Source organism: Coregonus lavaretus, assembly GCF_964263955.1.
Source record: "Coregonus lavaretus genome assembly, contig: HAP1_SCAFFOLD_415, whole genome shotgun sequence".
NCBI lineage: Eukaryota > Metazoa > Chordata > Actinopteri > Salmoniformes > Salmonidae > Coregonus > Coregonus lavaretus.
Window position 1 is genome coordinate 323879 of NW_028157781.1, and position 13277 is coordinate 337155.

Sequence of the window (13277 nt, forward strand, 5' to 3'; positions counted from 1 at the left end):
AACCACCCCTCATGCTAACTGTAATAAACCATCCTTCATGCTAACTGTAATAAACCATCCCTCATGCTAACTGTAATAAACCATCCCTCATGCTAACTGTAATAAACCATCCCTCATGCTAACTGTAATAAACCATCCCTCATGCTAACTGTAACAAACCATCCCTCATGCTGACTGTAATAAAACATCCCTCATGCTAACTGTAATAAACCATCCCTCATGCTAACTGTAATAAACCATCCCTCATGCTGACTGTAATTAACCAACCCTCATGCTGACTGTAATAAACCATCCCTCATGCTAAATGTAATAAACCATCCCTCATGCTGACTGTAATAAACCATCCCTCATGCTGACAGTAACAAACCATCCCTCATGCTAACTGTAATAAACCATCCTTCATGCTAACTGTAATAAACCATCCCTCATGCTAACTGTAATAAACCATCCCTCATGCTGACTGTAATAAACCCTCCCTCATGCTGACTGTAATAAACCATCCCTCATGCTAACTGTAATAAACCATCCCTCATGCTAACTGTAATAAACCATCCCTCATGCTAACTGTAATAAACCATCCCTCATGCTGACTGTAACAAACCATCCCTCATGCTAACTGTAATAAACCATCCCTCATGCTAACTGTAATAAACCATCCCTCATGCTAACTGTAATAAACCATCCCTCATGCTAACTGTAATAAACCATCGCTCGTGCTGACTGTAATAAACCATCCCTCATGCTAACTGTAATAAACCATCCCTCATGCTAACTGTAATAAACCATCCCTCATGCTAACTGTAATAAACCATCCCTCATGCTAACTGTAATAAACCATCCCTCATGCTGACAGTAACAAACCATCCCTCATGCTGACTGTAATAAACCATCCCTCATGCTGACTGTAATAAACCATCCCTCATGCTAACTGTAATAAACCATCCCTCATGCTAACTGTAATAAACCATCCCTCATTCTAACTGTAATAAACCATCCCTCATGCTAACTGTAATAAACCATCCCTCATGCTAACTGTAATAAACCATCCCTCATGCTAACTGTAATAAACCATCCCTCATGCTGACTGTAATAAACCATCCCTCATGCTGACAGTAACAAACCATCCCTCATGCTAACTGTAATAAACCATCCCTCATGCTAACTGTAATAAACCATCCCTCATGCTAACTGTAATAAACCATCCCTCATGCTGACTGTAATAAACCCTCCCTCATGCTGACTGTAATAAACCATCCCTCATGCTAACTGTAATAAACCATCCCTCATGCTAACTGTAATAAACCATCCCTCATGCTAACTGTAATAAACCATCCCTCATGCTGACTGTAACAAACCATCCCTCATGTTAACTGTAATAAACCATCCCTCATGCTAACTGTAATAAACCATCCCTCATGCTAACTGTAATAAACCATCCTTCATGCTAACTGTAATAAACCATCCCTCATGCTAACTGTAATAAACCATCCCTCATGCTGACTGTAAAAAACCATCCCTCATGCTAACTGTAATAAACCATCCTTCATGCTAACTGTAATAAACCATCCTTCATGCTAACTGTAACAAACCATCCCTCATGCTAACTGTAATAAACCATCCCTCATGCTGACTGTAATAAACCATCCCTCATGCTAACTGTAATAAACCATCCTTCATGCTAACTGTAATAAACCATCCCTCATGCTGACTGTAATAAACCATCCCTCATGCTAACTGTAATAAACCATCCTTCATGCTAACTGTAATAAACCATCCCTCATGCTGACTGACTAATAAACCACCCCTCATGCTAACTGTAATAAACCATCCTTCATGCTAACTGTAATAAACCATCCCTCATGCTAACTGTAATAAACCATCCCTCATGCTAACTGTAATAAACCATCCCTCATGCTAACTGTAATAAACCATCCCTCATGCTAACTGTAATAAACCATCCCTCATGCTGACTGTAATAAAACATCCCTCATGCTAACTGTAATAAACCATCCCTCATGCTAACTGTAATAAACCATCCCTCATGCTGACTGTAATAAACCATCCCTCATGCTAACTGTAATAAACCATCCCTCATGCTAACTGTAATAAACCATCCATCATGCTGACTGTAATAAACCATCCCTCATGCTAACTGTAATAAACCATCCCTCATGCTAACTGTAATAAACCATCCCTCATGCTAACTGTAATAAACCATCCCTCGTGCTAACTGTAATAAACCATCCCTCATGCTGACTGTAATAAACCATCGCTCATGCTGACTGTAATTAACCAACCCTCATGCTGACTGTAATAAACCATCCCTCATGCTAAATGTAATAAACCATCCCTCATGCTAACTGTAATAAACCATCCCTCATGCTAACTGTAATAAACCATCCCTCATGCTGACTGTAATAAACCATCCCTCATGCTGACTGTAATAAACCATCCCTCATGCTAACTGTAATAAACCATCCCTCATGCTAACTGTAATGAACCATCCCTCATGCTAACTGTAATAAACCATCCCTCATGCTAACTGTAATAAACCATCCCTCATGCTAACTGTAATAAACCATCCCTCATGCTGACTGTAATAAACCATCCCTCATGCTGACTGACTAATAAACCATCCCTCATGCTGACTGTAATAAACCATCCCTCATGCTGACTGTAATAAACCATCCCTCATGCTGACTGTAATAAACCATCCCTCATGCTAACTGACTAATAAACCATCCCTCATGCTAACTGCAAGAAACCATCCCTCATGCTGACTGTAATAAACCATCCCTCATGCTGACTGTAATAAACCATCCCTCATGCTAACTGTAATAAACCATCCTTCATGCTAACTGTAACAAACCATCCCTCATGCTAACTGTAATAAACCATCCCTCATGCTGACTGTAATAAACCATCCCTCATGCTAACTGTAATAAACCATCCTTCATGCTAACTGTAATAAACCATCCCTCATGCTGACTGTAATAAACCATCCCTCATGCTAACTGTAATAAACCATCCTTCATGCTAACTGTAATAAACCATCCCTCATGCTGACTGACTAATAAACCACCCCTCATGCTAACTGTAATAAACCATCCTTCATGCTAACTGTAATAAACCATCCCTCATGCTAACTGTAATAAACCATCCCTCATGCTAACTGTAATAAACCATCCCTCATGCTAACTGTAATAAACCATCCCTCATGCTAACTGTAATAAACCATCCCTCATGCTGACTGTAATAAAACATCCCTCATGCTAACTGTAATAAACCATCCCTCATGCTAACTGTAATAAACCATCCCTCATGCTGACTGTAATAAACCATCCCTCATGCTAACTGTAATAAACCATCCCTCATGCTAACTGTAATAAACCATCCATCATGCTGACTGTAATAAACCATCCCTCATGCTAACTGTAATAAACCATCCCTCATGCTAACTGTAATAAACCATCCCTCATGCTAACTGTAATAAACCATCCCTCGTGCTAACTGTAATAAACCATCCCTCATGCTGACTGTAATAAACCATCGCTCATGCTGACTGTAATTAACCAACCCTCATGCTGACTGTAATAAACCATCCCTCATGCTAAATGTAATAAACCATCCCTCATGCTGACTGTAATAAACCATCCCTCATGCTGACAGTAACAAACCATCCCTCATGCTAACTGTAATAAACCATCCTTCATGCTAACTGTAATAAACCATCCCTCATGCTAACTGTAATAAACCATCCCTCATGCTGACTGTAATAAACCCTCCCTCATGCTGACTGTAATAAACCATCCCTCATGCTAACTGTAATAAACCATCCCTCATGCTAACTGTAATAAACCATCCCTCATGCTGACTGTAACAAACCATCCCTCATGCTAACTGTAATAAACCATCCCTCATGCTAACTGTAATAAACCATCCCTCATGCTAACTGTAATAAACCATCGCTCGTGCTGACTGTAATAAACCATCCCTCATGCTAACTGTAATAAACCATCCCTCATGCTAACTGTAATAAACCATCCCTCATGCTAACTGTAATAAACCATCCCTCATGCTAACTGTAATAAACCATCCCTCATGCTGACTGTAATAAACCATCCCTCATGCTAACTGTAATAAACCATCCCTCATGCTAACTGTAATAAACCATCCCTCATGCTGACTGTAATAAACCATCCCTCATGCTAACTGTAATAAACCATCCCTCATGCTAACTGTAATAAACCATCCATCATGCTGACTGTAATAAACCATCCCTCATGCTAACTGTAATAAACCATCCTTCATGCTAACTGTAATAAACCATCCCTCGTGCTAACTGTAATAAACCATCCCTCATGCTGACTGTAATAAACCATCGCTCATGCTGACTGTAATTAACCAACCCTCATGCTGACTGTAATAAACCATCCCTCATGCTAAATGTAATAAACCATCCCTCATGCTAACTGTAATAAACCATCCCTCATGCTAACTGTAATAAACCATCCCTCATGCTGACTGTAATAAACCATCCCTCATGCTGACTGTAATAAACCATCCCTCATGCTAACTGTAATAAACCATCCCTCATGCTAACTGTAATGAACCATCCCTCATGCTAACTGTAATAAACCGTCCCTCATGCTAACTGTAATAAACCATCCCTCATGCTAACTGTAATAAACCATCCCTCATGCTGACTGTAATAAACCATCCCTCATGCTGACTGACTAATAAACCATCCCTCATGCTGACTGTAATAAACCATCCCTCATGCTGACTGTAATAAACCATCCCTCATGCTGACTGTAATAAACCATCCCTCATGCTAACTGACTAATAAACCATCCCTCATGCTAACTGCAAGAAACCATCCCTCATGCTGACTGTAATAAACCATCCCTCATGCTGACTGTAATAAACCATCCCTCATGCTAACTGTAATAAACCATCCTTCATGCTAACTGTAACAAACCATCCCTCATGCTAACTGTAATAAACCATCCCTCATGCTGACTGTAATAAACCATCCCTCATGCTAACTGTAATAAACCATCCTTCATGCTAACTGTAATAAACCATCCCTCATGCTGACTGTAATAAACCATCCCTCATGCTAACTGTAATAAACCATCCTTCATGCTAACTGTAATAAACCATCCCTCATGCTGACTGACTAATAAACCACCCCTCATGCTAACTGTAATAAACCATCCTTCATGCTAACTGTAATAAACCATCCCTCATGCTAACTGTAATAAACCATCCCTCATGCTAACTGTAATAAACCATCCCTCATGCTAACTGTAATAAACCATCCCTCATGCTAACTGTAATAAACCATCCCTCATGCTGACTGTAATAAAACATCCCTCATGCTAACTGTAATAAACCATCCCTCATGCTAACTGTAATAAACCATCCCTCATGCTGACTGTAATAAACCATCCCTCATGCTAACTGTAATAAACCATCCCTCATGCTAACTGTAATAAACCATCCATCATGCTGACTGTAATAAACCATCCCTCATGCTAACTGTAATAAACCATCCCTCATGCTAACTGTAATAAACCATCCCTCATGCTAACTGTAATAAACCATCCCTCGTGCTAACTGTAATAAACCATCCCTCATGCTGACTGTAATAAACCATCGCTCATGCTGACTGTAATTAACCAACCCTCATGCTGACTGTAATAAACCATCCCTCATGCTAAATGTAATAAACCATCCCTCATGCTGACTGTAATAAACCATCCCTCATGCTGACAGTAACAAACCATCCCTCATGCTAACTGTAATAAACCATCCTTCATGCTAACTGTAATAAACCATCCCTCATGCTAACTGTAATAAACCATCCCTCATGCTGACTGTAATAAACCCTCCCTCATGCTGACTGTAATAAACCATCCCTCATGCTAACTGTAATAAACCATCCCTCATGCTAACTGTAATAAACCATCCCTCATGCTAACTGTAATAAACCATCCCTCATGCTGACTGTAACAAACCATCCCTCATGCTAACTGTAATAAACCATCCCTCATGCTAACTGTAATAAACCATCCCTCATGCTAACTGTAATAAACCATCGCTCGTGCTGACTGTAATAAACCATCCCTCATGCTAACTGTAATAAACCATCCCTCATGCTAACTGTAATAAACCATCCCTCATGCTAACTGTAATAAACCATCCCTCATGCTAACTGTAATAAACCATCCCTCATGCTGACTGTAATAAACCATCCCTCATGCTAACTGTAATAAACCATCCCTCATGCTAACTGTAATAAACCCTCCCTCATGCTGACTGTAATAAACCATCCCTCATGCTAACTGTAATAAACCATCCCTCATGCTAACTGTAATAAACCATCCCTCATGCTAACTGTAATAAACCATCCCTCATGCTGACTGTAACAAACCATCCCTCATGTTAACTGTAATAAACCATCCCTCATGCTAACTGTAATAAACCATCCCTCATGCTAACTGTAATAAACCATCCTTCATGCTAACTGTAATAAACCATCCCTCATGCTAACTGTAATAAACCATCCCTCATGCTGACTGTAAAAAACCATCCCTCATGCTAACTGTAATAAACCATCCTTCATGCTAACTGTAATAAACCATCCTTCATGCTAACTGTAACAAACCATCCCTCATGCTAACTGTAATAAACCATCCCTCATGCTGACTGTAATAAACCATCCCTCATGCTAACTGTAATAAACCATTCTTCATGCTAACTGTAATAAACCATCCCTCATGCTGACTGTAATAAACCATCCCTCATGCTAACTGTAATAAACCATCCTTCATGCTAACTGTAATAAACCATCCCTCATGCTGACTGACTAATAAACCACCCCTCATGCTAACTGTAATAAACCATCCTTCATGCTAACTGTAATAAACCATCCCTCATGCTAACTGTAATAAACCATCCCTCATGCTAACTGTAATAAACCATCCCTCATGCTAACTGTAATAAACCATCCCTCATGCTAACTGTAATAAACCATCCCTCATGCTGACTGTAATAAAACATCCCTCATGCTAACTGTAATAAACCATCCCTCATGCTAACTGTAATAAACCATCCCTCATGCTGACTGTAATAAACCATCCCTCATGCTAACTGTAATAAACCATCCCTCATGCTAACTGTAATAAACCATCCATCATGCTGACTGTAATAAACCATCCCTCATGCTAACTGTAATAAACCATCCCTCATGCTAACTGTAATAAACCATCCCTCATGCTAACTGTAATAAACCATCCCTCGTGCTAACTGTAATAAACCATCCCTCATGCTGACTGTAATAAACCATCGCTCATGCTGACTGTAATTAACCAACCCTCATGCTGACTGTAATAAACCATCCCTCATGCTAAATGTAATAAACCATCCCTCATGCTAACTGTAATAAACCATCCCTCATGCTAACTGTAATAAACCATCCCTCATGCTGACTGTAATAAACCATCCCTCATGCTGACTGTAATAAACCATCCCTCATGCTAACTGTAATAAACCATCCCTCATGCTAACTGTAATGAACCATCCCTCATGCTAACTGTAATAAACCATCCCTCATGCTAACTGTAATAAACCATCCCTCATGCTAACTGTAATAAACCATCCCTCATGCTGACTGTAATAAACCATCCCTCATGCTGACTGACTAATAAACCATCCCTCATGCTGACTGTAATAAACCATCCCTCATGCTGACTGTAATAAACCATCCCTCATGCTGACTGTAATAAAACATCCCTCATGCTAACTGACTAATAAACCATCCCTCATGCTAACTGCAAGAAACCATCCCTCATGTTGACTGTAATAAACCATCCCTCATGCTGACTGTAATAAACCATCCCTCATGCTAACTGTAATAAACCATCCCTCATGCTAACTGTAATAAACCATCCCTCATGCTGACTGTAATAAACCATCCCTCATGCTGACTGTAATAAACCATCCCTCATGCTGACTGTAATAAACCATCCCTCATACTAACTGTAATAAACCATCCCTCATGCTGACTGTAATAAACCATCCCTCATGCTGACTGTAATAAACCATCCCTCATGCTGACTGTAATAAACCATCCCTCATGCTAACTGTAATAAACCATCCCTCATGCTGACTGTAATAAATCATCCCTCATGCTAACTGTAATAAACCATCCCTCGTGCTAACTGTAATAAACCATCCCTCATGCTAACTGTAATAAACCATCCCTCATGCTGACTGTAATAAACCATCCCTCATGCTAACTGACTAATAAACCATCCCTCATGCTAACTGTAATAAACCATCCCTCATGCTGACTGTAATAAACCATCCCTCATGCTAACTGTAATAAACCATCCCTCATGCTAACTGTAATAAACCATCCCTCATGCTGACTGTAATAAACCATCCCTCATGCTAACTGTAATAAACCATCCCTCATGCTAACTGTAATAAACCATCCCTCATGCTAACTGTAATAAACCATCCCTCATGCTAACTGTAATAAACCATCCCTCATGCTAACTGTAATAAACCATCCCTCATGCTGACTGTAATAAACCATCCCTCATGCTGACAGTAACAAACCATCCCTCATGCTAACTGTAATAAACCATCCCTCATGCTAACTGTAATAAACCATCCCTCATGCTAACTGTAATAAACCATCCCTCATGCTGACTGTAATAAACCCTCCCTCATGCTGACTGTAATAAACCATCCCTCATGCTAACTGTAATAAACCATCCCTCATGCTAACTGTAATAAACCATCCCTCATGCTAACTGTAATAAACCATCCCTCATGCTGACTGTAACAAACCATCCCTCATGCTAACTGTAATAAACCATCCCTCATGCTAACTGTAATAAACCATCCCTCATGCTAACTGTAATAAACCATCCTTCATGCTAACTGTAATAAACCATCCCTCATGCTAACTGTAATAAACCATCCCTCATGCTGACTGTAAAAAACCATCCCTCATGCTAACTGTAATAAACCATCCTTCATGCTAACTGTAATAAACCATCCTTCATGCTAACTGTAACAAACCATCCCTCATGCTAACTGTAATAAACTATCCCTCATGCTGACTGTAATAAACCATCCCTCATGCTAACTGTAATAAACCATCCTTCATGCTAACTGTAATAAACCATCCCTCATGCTGACTGTAATAAACCATCCCTCATGCTAACTGTAATAAACCATCCTTCATGCTAACTGTAATAAACCATCCCTCATGCTGACTGACTAATAAACCACCCCTCATGCTAACTGTAATAAACCATCCTTCATGCTAACTGTAATAAACCATCCCTCATGCTAACTGTAATAAACCATCCCTCATGCTAACTGTAATAAACCATCCCTCATGCTAACTGTAATAAACCATCCCTCATGCTAACTGTAATAAACCATCCCTCATGCTGACTGTAATAAAACATCCCTCATGCTAACTGTAATAAACCATCCCTCATGCTAACTGTAATAAACCATCCCTCATGCTGACTGTAATAAACCATCCCTCATGCTAACTGTAATAAACCATCCCTCATGCTAACTGTAATAAACCATCCATCATGCTGACTGTAATAAACCATCCCTCATGCTAACTGTAATAAACCATCCCTCATGCTAACTGTAATGAACCATCCCTCATGCTAACTGTAATAAACCATCCCTCATGCTGACAGTAATAAACCATCCCTCATGCTAACTGTAATAAACCATCCCTCATGCTGACTGTAATAAACCATCCCTCATGCTAACTGACTAATAAACCATCCCTCATGCTAACTGTAATAAACCATCCCTCATGCTGACAGTAACAAACCATCCCTCATGCTAACTGTAATAAACCATCCTTCATGCTAACTGTAAAAAACCATCCCTCATGCTAACTGTAATAAACCATCCCTCATGCTAACTGACTAATAAACCATCCCTCATGCTAACTGTAATAAACCATCCCTCATGCTAACTGACTAATAAACCATCCCTCATGCTAACTGTAATAAACCATCCCTCATGCTGACAGTAACAAACCATCCCTCATGCTAACTGTAATAAACCATCCTTCATGCCAACTGTAATAAACCATCCCTCATGCTGACAGTAATAAACCATCCCTCATGCTAACTGTAATAAACCATCCCTCATGCTAACTGTAATAAACCATCCCTCATGCTAACAGTAATAAACCATCCCTCATGCTGACTGTAATAAACCATCCTTCATGCTAACTGTAATAAACCATCTCTCATGCTAACTGTAATAAACCATCCCTCATGCTAACTGACTTATAAACCATCCCTCATGCTAACTGTAATAAACCATCCCTCATGCTAACTGACAAATAAACCATCCCTCATGCTAACTGTAATAAACCATCCCTCATGCTAACTGACTAATAAACCATCCTTCATGCTAACTGTAATAAACCATCCCTCATGCTAACTGTAATAAACCATCCCTCATGCTAACTGACTAATAAACCATCCCTCATGCTGACTGTAATAAACCATCCCTCATGCTAACTGTAATAAACCATCCCTCATGCTAACTGTAATAAACCATCCCTCATGCTAACTGTAACAAACCATCCCTCATGCTAACTGACTAATAAACCATCCCTCATGCTAACTGACTAATAAACCATCCCTCATGCTGACTGTAATAAACCATCCCTCATGCTAACTGTAATAAACCATCCCTCATGCTGACTGACTAATAAAGCATCCCTCATGCTAACTGTAATAAACCATCCCTCATGCTAACTGTAATAAACCATCCCTCATGCTAACTGTAATAAACCATCCCTCATGCTAACTGTAATAAACCATCCCTCATGCTGACTGTAATAAACCATCCCTCATGCTAACTGTAATAAACCATCCCTCATGCTAACTGTAATAAACCATCCCTCATGCTAACTGTAATAAACCATCCCTCATGCTGACTGTAATAAACCATCCCTCATTCTAACTGTAATAAACCATCCCTCATGCTGACTGTAATAAACCATCCCTCATGCTAACTGTAATAAACCATCCTTCATGCTAACTGACTAATAAATCATCCCTCATGCTAACTGTAATAAACCATCCCTCATGCTAACTGACTAATAAACCATCCCTCATGCTAACTGACTGTAATAAACCATCCCTCATGTTGACTATAATAAACCATCCTCATGCTAACTGTAATAAACCATCCCTCATGCTAACTGACAAATAAACCATCCCTCATGCTAACTGACTGTAATAAACCATCCCTCATGCTAACTGACTAATAAACCATCCCTCATGCTAACTGTAATAAACCATCCTTCATGCTAACTGTAATAAACAATCCCTCATGCTAACTGTAATAAACCATCCTTCATGCTAACTGACTAATAAACCATCCCTCATGCTAACTGTAATAAACCATCCCTCATGCTAACTGTAATAAACCATCCCTCATGCTAACTGTAATAAACCATCCCTCATGCTAACTGTAATAAACCATCCCTCATGCTAACTGACTTATAAACCATCCCTCATGCTAACTGTAATAAACCATCCCTCATGCTAACTGACAAATAAACCATCCCTCATGCTAACTGTAATAAACCATCCCTCATGCTAACTGACTAATAAACCATCCTTCATGCTAACTGTAATAAACCATCCCTCATGCTAACTGTAATAAACCATCCCTCATGCTAACTGACTAATAAACCATCCCTCATGCTAACTGACTAATAAACCATCCCTCATGCTGACTGTAATAAACCATCCCTCATGCTAACTGTAATAAACCATCCCTCATGCTAACTGTAATAAACCATCCCTCATGCTAACTGTAACAAACCATCCCTCATGCTAACTGACTAATAAACCATCCCTCATGCTAACTGACTAATAAACCATCCCTCATGCTGACTGTAATAAACCATCCCTCATGCTAACTGTAATAAACCATCCCTCATGCTGACTGACTAATAAACCATCCCTCATGCTAACTGTAATAAACCATCCCTCATGCTAACTGTAATAAACCATCCCTCATGCTAACTGTAATAAACCATCCCTCATGCTAACTGTAATAAACCATCCCTCATGCTGACTGTAATAAACCATCCCTCATGCTAACTGTAATAAACCATCCCTCATGCTAACTGTAATAAACCATCCCTCATGCTAACTGTAATAAACCATCCCTCATGCTGACTGTAATAAACCATCCCTCATTCTAACTGTAATAAACCATCCCTCATGCTGACTGTAATAAACCATCCCTCATGCTAACTGTAATAAACCATCCTTCATGCTAACTGACTAATAAATCATCCCTCATGCTAACTGTAATAAACCATCCCTCATGCTAACTGACTAATAAACCATCCCTCATGCTAACTGACTGTAATAAACCATCCCTCATGTTGACTATAATAAACCATCCTCATGCTAACTGTAATAAACCATCCCTCATGCTAACTGACAAATAAACCATCCCTCATGCTAACTGACTGTAATAAACCATCCCTCATGCTAACTGACTAATAAACCATCCCTCATGCTAACTGTAATAAACCATCCTTCATGCTAACTGTAATAAACCATCCCTCATGCTAACTGTAATAAACCATCCTTCATGCTAACTGACTAATAAACCATCCCTCATGCTAACTGTAATAAACCATCCCTCATGCTAACTGTAATAAACCATCCCTCATGCTAACTGTAATAAACCATCCCTCATGCTAACTGTAATAAACCATCCCTCATGCTAACTGTAATAAACCATCCTTCATGCTAACTGTAATAAACCATCCCTCATGCTAACTGTAATAAACCATCCCTCATGCTGACTGTAATAAACCATCCCTCATGCTGACTGTATTAAACCATCCCTCATATTAACTGTAATAAACCATCCCTCATGCTGACTGTAATAAACCATCCCTCATGCTGACTGTAATAAACCATCCCTCATGCTGACTGTAATAAACCATCCCTCATGCTAACTGTAATAAACCATCCCTCATGCTGACTGTAATAAATCATCCCTCATGCTAACTGTAATAAACCATCCCTCATGCTAACTGTAATAAACCATCCCTCATGCTAACTGTAATAAACCATCCCTCATGCTGACTGTAATAAACCATCCCTCATGCTAACTGACTAATAAACCATCCCTCATGCTAACTGTAATAAACCATCCCTCATGCTGACTGTAAT